Raw genomic sequence first — 15,377 nt, 5'->3', positions numbered from 1 at the left:
ACACGGAGTATTTCTTACTTCGTGAAGAAACTTTCTTTTGACTGTGCCAGAGACAGTCTTCTCCTACCACTATTGAACTTAAAATCCACCCTTCTGTTCAGTTTTCTTCACTTGTACTTGTTTGGTTCCACTTAAGGAGCTCAATTGGGCCTAAGCTGCTGCCTTTCTATGGCCATTCTGACATCAAAGCCCCTCTACAGACCCAGCAGCTAGTTATGTTAAGTTCCCTACTTATTCTTTCCCCCAATTCTACAAACTGATTTTTACTCTATCTTGAGATATCAATTTCTTTTTCTAATTGCTGTTCAAATTTCATATATAAATCATCAAGTGAAATTGGCACAGGATTAGATTGTTGTACTGGCTTAGCCTTTTTTGTTTATCAATTGTTCTTTTACTAAATCTTGTCCTTTATTCCCAAGAATGTATGTAAAACAAATCCATCTCTCCCCTTTTGGGGCATTCACTTCCCATCCTGCTACCACTTGTTCCTAAGTTCTCCGTAATCCAGTCCTTTTTCCCATTGTGCATGCAATCGCCTAATTTGGATGGGTTATAACAGTGACTGTTGACACTAGTGTGAGTAATAAAAAAGGAACCTTGGTGTCTTTCCATATACAGCTTTTGATAACACCTGTGACATGACTTTGTCAGTATCCCAAAAGGTAAAAGACAAAAAATGAGTGACAGAAAAAGGAATAACAGAGATCCAGTATGGTTTATACTCCTACTTCTCCTACTTCCCATGCCTATGTGGTTGCAACCCACAGCAGGTGTATATGATCTTCTTGGTGATGAATACAGAGGCCAATCTGGTCTTGCCCTCTATTTCCTTTTCACTTTCTCTTAGCTAATTTCCAGGCAAATCACCTTTGATACCTCTTAACTGTAGTATCCCACTCTTCCTCAGATATTTCCTACTCAGCAGGCACTAGTAATTCCCATCCATAGAGTAAAGTTACTATTCCAGCTTTTCTCAGTTTCACCAGGACAGAGAATAGATTTGATACTTGACGCTTCATACAATGAGAGCGCATTTTTCACAAACTACAATACTAGTTTTTTTTTCAAAATTTAAACATTTACATTTAACCTAGATAGCATGTCCAGTATTAGGATGAATCAGACAGGGTATATGATGTGTCACTGATGGAAGTTGTAATTCCTCTTCTTCTTTGCCTAAGTTACAGGCTAAGGCTAGAATATGAGGATTCTCTGAAACAGTCCTGATCTGTGGGTATTCTCAGTTCAGTCAGAGAGAAAACGAAGGTTTCTAAACAGGCAGAACCCTGGGAAACAGTTGGGAAAGAAGGTAAATAATTTTTTATCTCTCTTGTTGTTCGCATTGTTTATAGATAAGTTCTGCCACTGTGCATCATTCATGGAACACCAATGGATGCAATGTTTTTACTTCAGGACCAATAGAATTGGTCTAGACGAAGCTGTCTATAAAAAGAGCGGTGTATTTGAAATAAATCAGAGTTCTACTCTCAAGCCTTCTGAAGTAATTTCATACCGTCCTGCCTCAACAGCGTCATCTGGTGACCCCTTGTGGAATTGCAGCCTCAGCTGAAGACCCGGATCCCACCGTCTTGCGGGGGGGGCTCTGTGGTGTGGTTCAACGCCGACAGCCTGGGGGCTGTGATGGGACACCTGTACCTTCCTGAGAAAGGTAATGCTGAAATGGCACGCCTCCTGGAGAAGTCTTGATCCTGTTTGGACTGAGGATCGGCTTTTAGTAGCCGTAACTGAGCGATATGGTTTTCCCTGAAGTAGCGGGCTGTCTTGTATCTAAAAAGTGGACATCTGCTAAGGGAAGGTTTCCTAACAATGGGGAACCAGCCATCTGCAGCTGATCACTTGGCAAGCCTGTGCCACTCATATGGGAGTCTGAGTTTCCGATGAAGAGCTCGTGAGACTCCTGAGTTGGACTCGGGACTGTGGGTTTTCTGCAGACCCTAGGTGCACCTTTGATCGTAAGCTCTGGCGTGATTTGGGGCAGTGCCTCATAAAGCAGATGAGCAAGGAGGACGCTACAGCATCCGCACTGTTTACAGTCTGGGGCGCGTGTATATGCCCCTGCGAGAGGGAGCCTCGGGGAGCACTCGGTGTACAGCAGCGTCTCGGGGATCAGTGAGCAACGGGCAGACAGGGCAGTGCCCAGTCCCTCCCCGGCGCGGAGCGGGGCAGCAGGAGACGCTGGGACCTTCCATGTCACCAGGAGCTCATGGTGATCCCAATTATTCCCAACCCTATGGCTACGCTCAGCCTGGGCATTCTTTGCCAATGTATCGGCTGCAAATTGTGCAGCAGATTGCATCCCAGCCAGCTGCGCAGGCGCAATCTGCCCTGAGCATAGTGCCAGTGACGTCGCCTGCCTTTCAGGCGGTGGGGGAGGTGCCATCGTCGCAGCTGCCGATTGTGGCGCACCCGCCCCGCCTTGGCCTGCTGGGGGCTGTCCCGTCTTCGCTGCGGCAGTCTGGAGCCCGTCCGTCGGTTACGCAGACGGCTCCGCTGGTTCAGCCATTGTTGGCCCCCCTCTCCAGATTGCAGTTGGGGGGAGGGGCAGTGCAGCCTGGCACTGTGGCATGTGACGTAACGGGGGCTGTCACCCCCCCCCCCCCGCCGGCTCCTTCACTATTAACTATGGTGTAGAAAATAGCAAGCTCCAGCACGGTGTAGGTGGATAGAGGCAAGAGATCTCTGAAGTTTGCTCTTGGGGAATGAGGTTTATTGGGGATGCAGAAGGGTCTTGCCTCGTCCTGCCGGACGCGGCACGTGGCGAGGCTTAAGGAGGTGGGGGAGGGGAGAGACAAAAGGATGCTCTAGGAGAGGGGAAGCTCCAAGAGGGGGGAGGATGTTCCAAGAGAGGGGAAGTTCCAAGAGAGCGTGTGCCCCTCAAAGCCCCCTTTTCAAGGAGTTCAAGGTGGGTTGGAACAAGGCTCTGGCCAATGGGGTTACAGGCACTTGATGTTTTAGGGAGGGTACAGGTGCGGGGTGAACCATACATCTTTTGGGGGGTGTGAGGAAAATAACACACTCCAGCACGGTGTTGATGAATGGAGGCAAGAGATCTCTGAAGTTTGCTCTTGGGGAAAAAGGTTTATTGGGGGTGCAGGAAGGTCCTGCTTCGTGCTCCCAGGCATAGCACGTGGCTGGGCCTGAGAGGGTGGGGGAGGGGAGAGACAAAAGGAGGGTCTAGGAGAGGGGAAGCTCCAAGGGAGGGGAAGAGGTTCCAGGAGGGGAAGAAGTTCCAAGAGACCGCGTGGCCCCTCGAAGCCTTCTTATCAGGGGGGCTTTGAGGTGGGGTGGGATGAGGCATATCCAATGGGGTTACATGCACTAATGTTTTAGGGGAGGGTACAGAGGTGTGGGATAAACCATGCATCTTTTGGGGGGTGGGATGGAACAGTCCATTTCACCCCAGGACTCATCCAAAGGCATGGGTGTCATCCGGCTAGCTGGTAGATGTTGTGGCGCGGCATGCGCTCCTCTCACCGCAGCACTCCGAGCCATGCCAGGCTGGGCGGTGAGGGAAGAGAACGGGCGGCCGCTTCCCCCTGCAAGCTCTGCAGTTCAGTTTGTGGCGCGCGGGGACAGACGAGGGCGGCACGGGACTTGGGGGATGAACGGGATGGTTTTATTCAGTGAGCCCCAAGACCCCCTCGGGGGCGGGAGCAGAGGTTTTATACAGAACTCAGGAGGAGGGGTGTAGGAACAGTAACCACTAAGGGAATAGCAGGGGAGGAGTTTAGGGCAGAACTAACATGACAGGGAAGGTTCCAGGGAAAGGGGCAGGGAAAGGGGGGTTGGGGGGGGGGAAACAGATATTAAACTAATATTAAATGAAAGAAAAACACACCACCGCAGGTAGAACTGTTCTCATCCCAGCTGTATTATTTATGAACAATCATATTTATCTATCATCTGCAACAGGGGTGAGATGGAACAGTCCACTTGACCCCAGGACCTATCCGCTGGCAGGGGCGCCGTCCGGCCAGCTGGGAGAACCGTTCTCATCCTGGCTGCATTATCTATGGATAATCATGTTTATCTATCTTCCGCAACACTATGGAGCCTGCAGAGATGTACGGGTCCCACCCTCAAGTACCTCTGGGTTTGGGGATTCAGCCTTTGGTCCACCCCCTGACACATCCCCCGCCTCCCACAGGAGTTCCGACTCTGCCAACGGGGCAGGCGCAACTGCTTCCTGGTCCATCCCACTGCGCGACGTGTGCTCCAGCTGATTTGATTTCCTTCATGGTACCAGCATCAGTCGTCCAGCAGCACATTTTGGGTGGCACGTCAGTGTTGTTTTCTGCCCTGCCTTCTGTGGGACTCACTCCCACGCCAGGGGCGGTATCTGCCTTCCATGCCCCACCTGCCATGGCGCCGCCCCTGCCGACATTGGGGTTCAACGCTTCGCCCATCGCCCCGCCCACAACTTCAGTGGCTGGAGCAGCTCTGCCTCTTGCCCCGCCCCCGGTTTTGACAGCAGCTCTGCCCCCCGCCTCGCCCGCTGTTTCAGCAGCAGCAGCAGTTCTGCCTCTCGCCCCACCCACTGCGGCTTCGTTGCCTGTGCTGCCTGCTGTGTTCCAGCAGCCAGCGCTGTTTCTCTCTCCGATGACTGCAGCTTCGGTGCATGCCACATCCACAGTGTTGCAGGCTCCTGCTGATCCCTTTGTGTCACTGCCTGCAATGGGAGGATCCGCCGAGCCACCGGTCATGTCTCCAGTCCCCGCCCCATCACTGGCAGCTGGCCCCTGTGTCCCGGGGGCTGTTGGCTCAGGGGCCGTGCCCGGTTCTTCTGTTTCATGGTCCATAGCCCCTTCCCCAACCTTGGTGTGTCCCACCAGCCTGCCCTCCCTTGCGGATCGCAGATTGTCCTGCACGCCCCCGTCACCGGAGGCAGGTAGTGACAGTGATGGTCTGCCCTGCTTGATTCCGCTGTGGGGGCATGACTGTATGTCAGAACGCCGGCACCGACGGGGGCGACGGGAATCTCAGAGAGATCTGTGGATGCTGCCTCCCTGTCAGGTGTCTGTGCGACTGATGAATCCCCGTCGCTTTTGGGATGTGGTCAGGGAATGGGCCTTGGAGGCTTGTGATTGGGATTTGTTAGAGCGGGTGGGAAAACCTGGTGGTGCGGTTTTGAACCCACCACTCCGGGAGGCAGAGACTGTACCTAGTGGTCAGTTGATTCCTCTGCCCTCCCAGATGAGGCACAAGAGGATCGGTGTGACAATGCTTCATCACAACGTAAGCTTCAAGTCTTTCCTGTTCACAAGGCTGTCCCAAATTTGGGATAACAGGACAAGCATGAGGTTATAGCCTGGAAGGTTTTGAAGGATTTGCAGGACAAAGTGGTGAAATATGGGCTGGGTTCTATTCCTGTGATGCAGGTCCTCAGAGTGATAAACACTGACCTGCTTGTTCCCTATGATATTGTCTTGGTTTGAAAAGACAGCAGTCTGTGAAGGAAAGCAAAAGCCTCCTGTGAAATGGAAAAGGTAAACCCCCTCCCTCCGAATTAACACAATTTCAAAATTAAAAGGTCTCAGGCAAAGAATGGGAATAACAGGTCTTTACTAGGAGAAAAACTAAATAAAAATAAAAGTAATTTAAAAATGTAATTACTACAAACAAAACTAGTGATAGAGTCAGAAACCTGACACCCTGAGTCAGGGTGTTGGTAGTAGTCCAGTTAAATGGTGGCTGTTGCTACTGGAGTGGCAGATGAAATGCTGCTGAAGCAGTGATCCCTAGAAGGGTGTAGTTTTCTCTGAAGGTCTGGTGATGGAGTAGTTAGGCCTGGTCTTCCTCTGGGAATCTAGTAGAGAAAAAAGCTGCTCCTCTGGGAATTTAGTGAAGGGCTGCTATGGTGCCCCAAAAAGTGTTGATTTTATGCAGGTAGGAATGCTTGGCTCCTCCCTCTGGGTGGAGCATCTCACAATGGGATGATGTAACTTTACCAGTCATGTAGTGAGTTATTTAATGGTCTATTAACAAAAGACATCTCCCCGGAGGGAGACATGGTTCTCGGAAGAGATAAGAAAACTGCCTAACCTCTAACAGATGGCAAATAGAATACATGTTTATCTTACAAGCCAGGACAGATATCAAACATCTGGCCTCTGTGTTATTCCAACCCATGCAGCTTGACGTTTTTATGAACAACTGGAGGAGGATGGCTGAAAGAATTGCAGCTGAAAATGCACACTACTCTCAGACAGACCTAAGATGCTGTGTGGGGATAAATGTGCTCATGGGACAAAATGCCTTTGCCAATCCTGATCTTCAGGCTACTTGGCATCCCATCATACTTGAGCAGGCCCAGAAGGTGGGCTTTGCGGCATTGATGAAAATCATGGAGACAGTTGCTCCCAGGCAACAATATGGGAAAATAATACAGGGGGCCAACGAATTGTTCTTGCCATTTGTTGAAAGGCTTGCAGTCACTTTGGAAAAGCAGATCAAGGATGAGAATTTGAGGCAGGTTTTGTGCAAGACTTTGACAAGGGACAACTGTAGCAGGATTTCTGAGAGAGAGAGGACACGATTTATATTTGGAGTGAAAGTTGAGCTACCCCACTCTAGGCCTCAGATTTGGGCCTCAGTGAGGCCTTTGAAGCCTATGGCACAGTTAGAAATTAGTCTGTGGTGCAGTTAGAAATTATATTAAGGTGTAAGCACAGAGCAATAGGCTTTCTGGGTGTGAATTAGTATAGGTCTGCAGTGTGAAACTTTAGCTACCTTAAGACAAAGACAAACAATGTTTGCTTGCCAATGAGAGTGTGCTCACAATTGTAAACTATATTGAAGTGTATATAAACTGCCATCTTATAAACAATAAGGGGAGAACCTATGATTAACCATATTGGTTCAGATCTACGTTTGTCCTGTCCAGCTTCCCGATTGTTACGAGGCCCCTTGCTTTAGAAAACGCAAATGAGGATTGTAGGAAAATTATAAATGTGTTGCCAGGCTATCTATCATTGACAGACATGGTCGAAGCTTGTTCCAAGGTTGGTACAGTGGACCATAAAATGTCTGTTCTGGCAGTGACCTTGCAAGCAGGCCTCCCATACTCAGGGGCTGGTTGACGCAAGAAGGGGAAAAAGAAAGGCAAGCAGGTGCAGGGGACGAAAGTCAGGAAAGGGCCAGAGTCTAATTTCCTGTGCTCCAGGTGTGGTAAACCAGGTCATTTTGCAAAGGAATGCAAGTCTACTTACCATGCTAACGGTAAGTGTTTGACAGGCTCGGGAAATGGGGGAAAGAGCGCACAGGGGAACTGCGCGCCAACACAAATGATCCCCCAGGGCACGGCACCAGTGCAGGACATCTCAGTCAACGCAGTGCAAGCACCTGTGGCTCTGCCAGGGTGGATGTACACACCACAGCAGCAGTCACCTTAGATTCTAGTAAGGTGCACAGGATTCCTCTGAATGCATTTGGGCCTTTAGGCCATGGATTGAGTGCATTATTGATAGGGTGATCTAGTGCTACTCTTTTGGGAATCTTTGTGCACTCAGGTGTCATTGATTCTGATTTTACGGGCCAGATTTGTGCCATGGTTTCCACACCCTCCCCCCCGTTGTTATTCTAGCATGGACCTGCATTGCTCAACTTATGCTTTTCCAGTCGTTTGTTCCCAGGACAGACCAACAGACATGTGGAGATGGTGGTTTCGGATTCACGGGGACACTGCAAGTCCTCTGGTCCACAGTCATTTCTGCCAACCATCCGCAAATGATGTGCTCTGTGATTTTACCAGGTGCCAGCCTGCCTCAGATTCAGCTGCAAGGTTTGATCGACACCGGAGCCCACATGACAGTCGTCTCCTCCTCTGTGTGGCCTCTGTCCTGGGTTGTAAGATAATCTTGTATTCCATTTGCCATCTGTTGAAGGCAAACCGGTTGGACAGGTTTTTGTTATCTCTCTCAGAGACAATGGTTTGCCCCGTAGAGGCAATGGTTTGTTTATACACTATTGACTGACTCACTGCCGGGCTGGTAAATGTAACATCATCCTATTGTGAGGGGTCCCACCCAGAGGGGGAAGCCAAGCACTCTATTATTGTGTAAAGGGGTAGCTTTTGGGGAGGGAGGCAGCTGGCTCTCTCTCTCTTCGCGGGATTCCCAGAGAAGCAGCTTTCTTCGGCGGCACTCGCAGCGAAGCAGCCGGAGCGCGCTGAGGCGACGGCAGCGGAGCTCAGAGGCAACCCCGGCGCAGAGGAAGACCGGCCCCACTGCCACCAGATCTTCAGAGGAAAACTGTACCCTTCTAAAGATCACCACTTCAGCTGCAACTCATCAACCATTGCAAGGGGAGCAATTGTCCCAGCAGAACTGCTACGGGCACCCCGACTCCTCAGGTTCTGGACTTTCTCACTGGTTTTGTTTGTACCGATTGCATTTGCCTTTTTAAATTGTTGTCTAGTTTTCTCCTAGTAAAGAATTGTTACTCCCATTCCCATATCTTTGCCTGAGAGCCTTTTAATTTAAAGATCCTGGTAATTCAGAGGGAGGGGGGTTTGCCGTTCTCCATTGCATAGGAGGCTTTGCCCTCTTTCACAGACTCCTGTCTTGTCGAACCAAGACAGATTTTGGCGCCCAACGTGGGGCCCGAGGGCATTGAGAGGGAAAAAGGATTAACAGTTCTTAAGTAATTTGGTTTTTTGTTGTGTGTAAAAACATCTTCAGCATCACAATGTGGTCTAGTTTACCTTGGTTTGGGTGGCATGTGATCGTAGCTATACTTTTCCCATTTGCAGACCCTTATCTAAAAATGGGTCCTATAACTAAGGCTACGGTTTCTGTTATCAAGTTTGGCTTCTGGGTTAATTGGGTGAGGAATTCATGGATCTTTAATTTCCTCTGGAAGGCAGGTACATGGATTCATAGCTATCACACGTTAACTGTATGTTTTTGGGGTTACTTTAATAACGGTACCTACTGCGAGGAAATAGCACCTGGGCAAACTTTCTCCCAACCTTTTAACCATCTTTTTGGGTCTGCTCCACCAGTTCTCAAAGGGTTAAGATCCTTTATAAGTGCTAATGATACCATACAATGGGTGGTGTTGCTGATAGTCCTGTTATATTTAGCATTCAGAGATAAGGGAAGATTAACCTGGATAACTACCCTCACACCTACACCAGAGGCTAGGGATGCTGCTGCTCCAGAGCCTGACCCTGCCCCACAGCCGACCTCAGAAATGAACCGCCCAGACTGGGTGAGGGTTCTGGTTAAGGAGATACGAGAGATGCTGAAGGAGTGCATTTCCCCAGCTGGTGAGAAACCGGCCCTTTGCCTTGAGGAAGGACAGTCTAATAGTACAGCTGTGGAACCCACAGATGTTACAACTGTCCAGGTTCCAGCTGAACCACAAAGGCAGTCACGGTCAGCAGCAGTGGCCCCGGTAGAAACAAGGAAGTCTAAGGTGAAAGCAGAGCACCCTGCAGATAGGGACAGGAATGGAGGAACCTCACAACCCACAGGGGAGCCAGAGATTGCTATCATCACCGAGTCCCTGACGTACGAAAGTCTTCGTAATCTGCATAAAGACATTGTACGATGAGGGCGTGAGGCTTATGCTACCTGGCTACTCCGGGTTTGGGATCTTATGGGTACAGGCGTGCATCTGGACGGTGGTGAGGCAAGGAACTTGGGACCCTTGACCCAGGACTCGGGTATAAATCAGGTTTTTGTAAGGGAACCAGGATCCCTTTCTCTCTGGGAGCGGCTCTTAATGAGTGTCAGGGAGAGGTTTGTCCACAGAGAGAGAATGCAAGAACACCATCATAGAATGCGCTGGAAGACCCTCGAGGAAGGGATCCAACATCTGAGGGAAGTGGCAGTATTGGAGGTACTCTTTGGGAGGGATGGACGACACAATAATGACCCTGACAAGGTCAGGTGTACGGGACAAATGCTGTGGAGTCTGGCAAATCTTGGGCCATCTCAATACACCACCTTCATTGCAACAATCAATGCTGACGCCCACCGGGAGACAATAGGTTCTGTTGCCAACAAACTTAGGAATTATGAGAGTATGATTAATGGCCCAATGCAGGCTCATATCTCAGCTGTGATTAAGGAGTTTAAAGAGGAGATGAGGGAGGAGATAAGGAAGGTTAATACAGCACCCGTGAGAGTCACAGGCCCCAGAATCAGCGCCCAACAATCCCCAGCTAGAGAGAGAGGGTACACCCCAAGGGCTAATCTGTGGTTCTTCCTGCGTGACCATGGGGAAGACATGGGGAGGTGGGATGGGAAACCCACTTCTGTCCTGGCAGCACGGGTCCGTCAACTCAAGGAGGGAAACTCTAACCGGGGGAGTTCCACCAAAGTGAAGGTAGCCTCAACCTCCCGTGACCAAGCTTGTGGGTACGATCTGTCAGACCCCCTTGAAGGGACCTCTAGTATGTATGCCCAGGAAAGGAATGATAACCAGTGTTAGAGGGGCCCTGTCTCTAGCCAGGGAGAGGCACGGGAAAACCGGATCTTCTGGACAGTGTGGATCCGATGGCCTGGCACATCAGAGCCACAAAAATATGATGCTTTAGTTGATACTGGTGCACAGTGTACTCTGATACCATCGGGACATGTGGGGGCAGAGCCTGTTTCCATTGCTGGTGTGACAGGGGGATCACAACAATTGACTCTGGTGGAAGCTGAGGTGAGCCTGACTGGGAAGGAGTGGAAGAAACATCCTATAGTGACTGGCCCAGATGCTCCGTGTATCCTAGGCATAGACTTCCTCCGGAACGGATATTACAAAGACCCAAAGGGACTCAGGTGGGCTTTTGGAATAGCCGCTGTAGAGGCAGAAGACATTAAGCAATTGAACACCTTGCCTGGACTGTCAGAAAACCCCTCTGCAGTAGGACTCCTAGGGGTGGAAGAACAACGCGTGCCAATTGCGACCTCGACAGTGCACCGCCGGCAGTATCGGACGGATCGAGATGCCGTGATCCCCATCCACAAAATGATTCGGGAGCTGGAGAGCCAAGGGGTGGTCAGCAAAACCCACTCACCCTTCAACAGCCCCATCTGGCCTGTGCGTAAATCTGACAAAGAATGGAGATTGACTGTGGACTATCGTGGCTTAAATGAAGTGACTCCGCCACTGAGCGCTGCTGTGCCGGACATGCTGGAACTCCAGTACGAGCTGGAGTCCAAGGCAGCAAAGTGGTATGCCACCATTGATATTGCTAATGCGTTTTTCTCCATTCCTCTGGCAGCAGAATGCAGGCCTCAGTTTGCTTTCACCTGGAGGGGCGTGCAGTACACCTGGAACCGACTGCCCCAGGGGTGGAAACACAGCCCCACCATCTGCCATGGACTGATCCAGGCTGCACTAGAAAAGGGTGAGGCTCCAGAACACCTGCAATACATTGATGACATCATTGTGTGGGGGAGCACAGCGGCAGAAGTGTTTGAGAAAGGTGAGAGGATCATCCAGATACTACTAGAAGCTGGATTTGCCATCAAGAAGAGCAAAGTCAAGGGACCTGCCCGAGAGATCCAGTTCCTGGGAGTGAAATGGCAAGATGGACGGCGCCAGATTCCCACTGAGGTCATCAACAAGATCACAGCTATGTCCCCACCAACCAGCAAAAAGGAAACACAAGCTTTCCTGGGTGCCATAGGTTTCTGGGGAATGCACATTCCTGAGTATAGCCAGATTGTGAGCCCTCTTTATCTGGTTACCCGAAAGAAGAATGATTTCCACTGGGGCCCTGAGCAGCAACAAGCCTTCACCCAGATCAAGCAGGAGATCGCTCATGCTGTAGCCCTTGGACCGGTCAGGACGGGACCAGAGGTCAAGAATGTGCTCTACTCTGCAGCCGGGAACCATGGGTTGTCCTGGAGCCTTTGGCAGAAAGTGCCTGGGGAGACTCGAGGCCGACCACTGGGATTCTGGAGCCGAAGTTACAGAGGGCCTGAAGCCAACTACACTCCCACAGAGAAGGAAATCTTGGCTGCCTTTGAAGGAGTTCAAGCCGCCTCGGAGGTAATTGGCACAGAAACACAACTCCTCCTGGCACCCCGACTACCAGTGCTGGGGTGCATGTTTAAAGGAAAGGTTCCCTCTACCCACCATGCCACTGACGCCACATGGAGCAAATGGATTGCCCTCATCACTCAACGCGCCCGTATTGGAAACCTGAATCGCCCTGGGATTTTGGAGATAATTACGAACTGGCTAGAAGGTGAAAACTTTGGTCTCACTGATGATGAGGAGCAGGTACAAGTGACAAGGGCTGAAGAGGCTCCACCATACAACCAACTACCAGCAGAGGAGACCTGCTACGCTCTTTTCACTGACGGTTCCTGTCGCATCGTAGGGATGAACCGGAAGTGGAAAGCAGCCGTATGGAGCCCCACACGCCAAGTTGCACAAGCTACCGAAGGAGAAGGTGGATCAAGCCAACTCGCTGAGCTCAAGGCCGTTCAGCTGGCTCTGGACATTGCTGAAAGGGAGAAGTGGCCAAAGCTCTATCTTTATACTGATTCATGGATGTTAGCCAATGCTCTGTGGGGCTGGCTGGGGAGGTGGAGGAAGGCCAACTGGCAACGTAGAGGAAAGCCAATCTGGGCTGCTGATATATGGAAAGACATTGCCTCTCGGGTGGAAAAGCTGATGGTGAAAGTCCGTCATGTAGATGCCCATGTCCCCAAAAGTCGGGCTAATGAGGAGCACCGAAACAACGAGCAGATAGATCAGGCAGCAAAAATAGAGGTGTCAAAGATAGACTTAGATTGGCACCATAAGGGGGAGTTGTTCCTGGCTCGATGGGCTCATGATGCCTCAGGTCATCAGGGCAGAGATGCCACCTACAAGTGGGCACGAGACCGAGGGGTGGATCTAACCATGGACAGTGTTTCCCAGGTTATCCATGACTGTGAGACGTGTGCTGCCATCAAACAGGCCAAGAGAGTGAAGCCCCTATGGTATGGTGGGCGGTGGTCCAAGTACAAGTATGGGGAGGCCTGGCAGATTGACTACATCACACTGCCCCAGACACGCCAAGGCAAGCGATACGTGCTGACCATGGTGGAAGCCACCACTGGATGACTGGAGACTTTCCCTGTACCTCATGCCACTGCCTGGAACACCATCTTAGGCTTGGAAAAGCAAGTCCTGTGGAGACACGGCACCCCTGAGAGAATTGAGTCTGACAACGGTACCCATTTCAAGAACAGCCTTATCAACACCTGGGCCAGAGAACATGGTATCGAATGGATATATCATATTCCCTATCATGCTCCAGCTGCCGGCAAAGTTGAACGGCGCAACGGACTCCTTAAGACTACCCTGAAGGCACTTGGTGGGGGAACATTTAGAAACTGGGAAATTAACCTGGCAAAAGCAACCTGGATGGTCAACACCCGGGGGTCTGTCAATCGAGCTGGCCCTGCTCAGTCAGAACCCTTACACACAGTAGATGGAGATAAGGTCCCTGTAGTACATATGAAAGGTATTTTAGGGAAAACTGGATTAATCCCACCTCAGGCAAAGACCAACCCATTAGTGGGATTGTCTTTGCTCAAGGACCTGGTTACACTTGGTGGGTAATGCAGAAAGATGGGGAGACCCGCTGTGTACCACAGGGAAACTTGGTCTTAAGAGAGAACTGGGTGTAAGATTTCATGGTGTGCAGATGGAAATAGAATAAGGGGTGGATAATGTCCTGGGTTGTAAGATAAGCTTGTATTCCATTTGCCATCTGTTGAAGGCAAACCGGTTGGACAGGTTTTTGTTATCTCTCTCAGAGACAATGGTTTGCCCCGTAGAGGCAATGGTTTGTTTATACACTATTGACTGACTCACTGCCGGGCTGGTAAATGTAACATCATCCTATTGTGAGGGGTCCCACCCAGAGGGGGAAGCCAAGCACTCTATTATTGTGTAAAGGGGTAGCTTTTGGGGAGGGAGGCAGCTGGCTCTCTCTCTCTTCGCGGGATTCCCAGAGAAGCAGCTTTCTTCGGCGGCACTCGCAGCGAAGCAGCCGGAGCGCGCTGAGGCGACGGCAGCGGAGCTCAGAGGCAACCCCGGCGCAGAGGAAGACCGGCCCCACTGCCACCAGATCTTCAGAGGAAAACTGTACCCTTCTAAAGATCACCACTTCAGCTGCAACTCATCAACCATTGCAAGGGGAGCAATTGTCCCAGCAGAACTGCTACGGGCACCCCGACTCCTCAGGTTCTGGACTTTCTCACTGGTTTTGTTTGTACCGATTGCATTTGCCTTTTTAAATTGTTGTCTAGTTTTCTCCTAGTAAAGAATTGTTACTCCCATTCCCACATCTTTGCCTGAGAGCCTTTTAATTTAAAGATCCTGGTAATTCAGAGGGAGGGGGGTTTGCCGTTCTCCATTGCATAGGAGGCTTTGCCCTCTTTCACAGACTCCTGTCTTGTCGAACCAAGACAGCCTCCTAAGTGGTCTCTGGACTCTGTGGGAGCAGCCATTGAAGGATTGGGGGGTACAATGCAGACATTTGTGAGCTGTCAGGCTGTGCTGATCAAAAATCTGGATGGGCAGACAGCTAAGGTTTTGCCCTATATTACTGCAGCTCCAATCACTCTCTGGGGGTGGGATGTGCTGGTGGCCTGGGGTGTGCGCATTGAGATGGATTTTTGATAGGGGTCACTGTGCTGAAGGGCACAGATTATCCTACACTGCCTTTACAGTGGCTGGTGACCAGACCTGTCTGGGAGAGCCAGTGACCCTTACCATATGAGAAGTTAGTCGCCCTTCATGATTTAGTTCAGGATCAGCTTCACCAGGGACACATTGAACCTTCTACCAGTCCCTGGAACACTCCTGTTTTTGTGATCAAGAAAAGGTCGAGGAAATGGAGGTTGTTACAGGACCTCTGGAAAGTTAATGCAGTCATGGAAAGTATGGGGGCATTGCAGCCTGGTATGCCCTTACCTGCCATGCTCCCTGCAGGTTGGGAAATCTTGGTCATTGATTTAAAGGATTGTTTCTTTACAATACCTTTGCATCCTGATGACAGACCAAAGTTTGCCTTCACCATGCCTTCTGTCAACAATGCTGAGTCTGTGCGGACATATCAATAGAAAGTTTTGCCACAGAGCTGCAAGAACAGTCCGACCATTTGTGAGTGGTATGTTGCTCAGGCCTTGTCTGGAGTCCACGAGCAGTTCCCTGATGTGTATTGTTATCACTACATGGATGACATCTTCGTGGCGGCACCCACTAGGGAGGAACTGCTGAGTGTATGGCCTCAGTTGTTCTCCACCCTGCATTCTTATGGACTGCAAGTGGCTCTGGAAAAGGTTCAGAGACATCATCTTTGGAAGTATTTGGGGGTCAGAATTCTTGAGAGAACTATTCAACATCAA

The 15,377-nt window shown here is 50.4% G+C and overlaps 1 pseudogene; it reads left to right on the top strand.

Moving 5' to 3' along the window:
* The first annotated feature begins 6,091 nt into the window (after window positions 1–6,091).
* Window positions 6,092–7,415, top strand: LOC146763047 (endogenous retrovirus group K member 7 Gag polyprotein-like; annotated as a pseudogene).
* The last annotated feature ends 7,962 nt before the right edge of the window (window positions 7,416–15,377 follow it).

This window comes from Lonchura striata, chromosome W, assembly GCF_050655825.1.
Source record: "Lonchura striata isolate lonStrDom1 chromosome W, ASM5065582v1, whole genome shotgun sequence".
Lineage (NCBI taxonomy): Eukaryota > Metazoa > Chordata > Aves > Passeriformes > Estrildidae > Lonchura > Lonchura striata.
This window is presented reverse-complemented; position numbering and strand designations above follow the sequence as displayed.